Genomic DNA, 3,581 nt, shown 5'->3' on the forward strand with positions numbered 1-3,581 from the left:
CTGGGCTTGGACCTGTGACAGGTGGCCCAGAGAGGAGCTTCTGTTTGTTCTCCTTTTTCACATTCTGCTGTGTAGCCCCAGGCACTGAACTAGCTAATCAGCTTGATTTATAACCTGAAACCACTCCACCTCCTCCCGTATCTGTTACTGACATTTATATAACACAGGTCCTCAAAGGTGTTCACAGCAGCACTTTCTGCCATACACCTTTTTATTGTCCATAACAGTTGAAGTATTTTTTTAATTTTAGTTTAAAATTCTCCATTTAATTGGAGATGACATGCAAAATGTTCTGGATTTGGAAGAGTTCATATTTTCAGATTAGGGATGTTCAACTTGGTAAAGCTTGAAAATATTCTAAAATTAAAAAAAAAAGCACTCTGAAATCTGAAACACTCCTGATTCTAAGCATTTCAGATAAGGGATTCTCAGCTCCTACATAGGTTGTAGATTCATTCATTATCATCTCTGAGGAGATAGAAAGGAAATAGGCAGATAGGGAAAAGTCCTTGGTAGAAAAAAGTTAATTTCCTGAGTTTCCTGAGGGGAGACAAATACCTGAAATTCCAAAGGCTCAGAGATAAGAAGACCAGAGCTTCACAAAGCCATCTGTTTACTAATCAACAAACCCAAGGAGCAAGTCTGGTATTCCTGAAAGGAGACCCTTCAAAGGACTTGCAAATACCCTATGCAAATTCTGAGAGCTACTTCCCAGAATTCTCCTTGGAATCCCAAAGTCACCCTAACCAAAAGAGGTTGCAAACGATCAGGCCTTCCACCTTAGTCAGATGACAAAAGGGGGACTTTCCCTCTCAGGACCCCCTCCCCCTTTGGGAAGGTCTCTCGCAGGTCATGTTGGCCCTGAGAGAAGGCAGAGTGCATCTGAGGGCACGTGGCTCAGGCGACTCTCGAGTAGTGACCTGAAGGCCTCTGCTGGACATCAAGGCTGGCCAGGCCCCTAGAGGTGACCTGTACCTCTTTTCTGGCAGATCCTGTGGACTCTGGGAGAAAGTAGTTTGCAACTGACGGGCACCGCCCCTTTGGGGTGTTCAGCCACTTTTCTCTATTCCCTTCTGGCAGATAGCGCGGACTCTGGAAGAAAGCAGCCTGCACCTGAATGCAATTCGGCTTGGGCTACTCTCAAGTATTGTCCTGAAGGTGGCTGCTGGACCCAGAGTTCCAGCCCCTTTGGGGTGTTCAGCTACTCTACCCCACCCCCATTCCCTGCTACTTCCAATAAACCTTTTACTCCCCTTCCTGGGGTCTACGGGTATCATTCTTCACTCACTGTAGACGAGAACTCACCGGGTTTCCTCTCAAGAAACCCCTGTTTCATCACCATCCTCAGAAAAATATCTAAATGATGAAAAAATGCTAAAAAGTAAATACCAACATCACTTATTCCCACCATCCAGAGTCAAGCACTAGTAGCCTGGCTATTTACTTCTGGCCTCCCATAGGCCCCATTAACCTTTTCAAAAATGCACAGTAATATATATATTCATTTATTTTTTTTAAAAAAGTATAAAAGAACATTATAGAAAAAAAGCAAAAAAAAAAATCCCCTTTGACACCCTCCCATCTGGACTTGTTTACTACACCCTAAAACATCCTTATGGATTTGATAGATCTAAATTTAGAATTGTTTTGTCTTGTGTATCTGTATTACCATGCTATACCCATCAGCCATTCCCACAGACATTTTGTATCTGAGCTCTGTCCATACTTTATTAACAAATTTATTTTTTGTAGCTGTATAGTAGTCCAAGTAGCCCATCATGTTTATGTGTCAGTCACATCCCCCTTTCAGTGAACCTTTAAGGCATTTCCAACTTCTCACCTCATCAAATTGTGGGGCGATAAATAGTCCTGCGCGTTTCTCTTAAAGCATATGTGGCTATGCTTCTCTAGGACTGAATCCTACCAAAGGAGATGGTGGGGACACAAGATACACACTTCTTTAGTTTAAACAAGAATTGCTCACCTGCCTTCTAAAAAGTCTATTTCAATTGATCCTCCAATCTATATAAGTTACATGCCTCTCCATGCTTTGCAAAAACTTCTTGTTTTTGTCAAACTTGTTCAAGTATAATTTTTACAGAAGTATGACTCAAAATTTTGGATCACTTTTCTTAAAATGAAAAAAAAATTATCAATCCTATAGATTTTTTTAAAATGGCATTTTGTGGTGTTTCCATCTGAGGGACTTCTCAGGTTCTTGCTATTTTTTCATGGCCATCTAGTTTTCTCTAGTTCCAGGATTCATTAAACAAATAAATATCACTAATGTGAAAGCACTTTCTTTGGCAACTAGGAATGCCTGGCACAAACTCAAGAACAACCGTAAAAAACGAGGCCTTTTAAGTAAGAGGGGAGTGAAGATCTGATTGTCCCTGCACACAGCCAGGAGTCTCCCAAAGCAGGATTCATAAAAGGGCCGTAATTCAGGAGGTGCTGGAGGAAGGGGGCTGTGAACGGGAGAGAAGGGAGACAGGAGAGCCTGGAGATAGCACGGCTCTGCCCCCCAGGGCCTAGGTCCCCAAACCACAGAGAGGGGTCCTCCCCCAAGTTTACACCAAGAGGGCAGGCTGATCAACACAGGGGGTAAAGATACACCCAGATGCTGAACTTTGAAGACAGGGGACCCGCAAGTCACTGGAGCTGTATGAATTAAACTTGGGGGGCTGCAACACCTGGATCGGGTCCGGAAACAGCCCACCGGCCGCCAGCCCCTGCGTTTTGGCCTTGCCTGGGGCTCTGGAGACTTTCCAGGGCTGCTCACAGGCTGTGGGGCTTCTCTGAGCTCCCCCGCTTGGCGCGGGAGAGTCACTTCGGGAACCGACTTCCAGCTCTCAAACCGCCCGCGGACACTATCTTCCAGCGAGGAACAGTCTAAACAAACGCGCGACTGTGGACGCGATCTCAGCGGGGGTGTGGGGGGGCACATTTCCCAGTTCGACTTCCGAAACCCATCAGACTCTCCAAAGCCGCCCGGCGCACCCCGAGGCGCTCCGAGGGGACCCCGCTCTCCCTCCACCGTCCTGTCCGGCCTCCCTGGTTGGAGGACGACCCCCAGGGGCCAGTCCACCCGGCCCGGGCCTGTGTGTCCCGCGGCCCCGCCCTGGCCGGCTTAGGCACGCCCGGAATGCGCGGGCGGGCGCGGGGGGCCCGGGCGTCCAGCCCCGGACTTGCAGCGGGGCGGCCGGGAGGGCCCGGGACCGGCTAGCCCCCCCCCACCCCACCCCCATCCCGGGCCGGCGACGATCCGCTCCCCTGCAGGAGGAGAAGTCCTGACGCCGGAGGAACGGAAAGAGAAAAAAGTCTCCAGCCCCGGCGAGCCCGCCAGCGAGAGAGCCGGCCCCGCCCGCGGCCGTCCAGCCCGAGGAAGCGGCGCGGCCCGGGGCGGGGGCGAGGCGGCCGGGCCCCCCTCCCGCCCCGACGTCGGCGGCCTCCCGCCCGCCCGCCCGCCCAGGGACGGTCCTATAAAGCCCCCGCCGCCCGCCGAGCGCGGAGGCCCGGGCTGCCCGGCGGGGAGGGCGCAGGGGCAGGGCGCCCCGGCGGGGGCATGCGCGGCCCGCGGC

Source organism: Muscardinus avellanarius (assembly GCF_963383645.1).
Source record: "Muscardinus avellanarius genome assembly, chromosome: 14".
Classification (NCBI taxonomy): Eukaryota; Metazoa; Chordata; class Mammalia; order Rodentia; family Gliridae; genus Muscardinus; species Muscardinus avellanarius.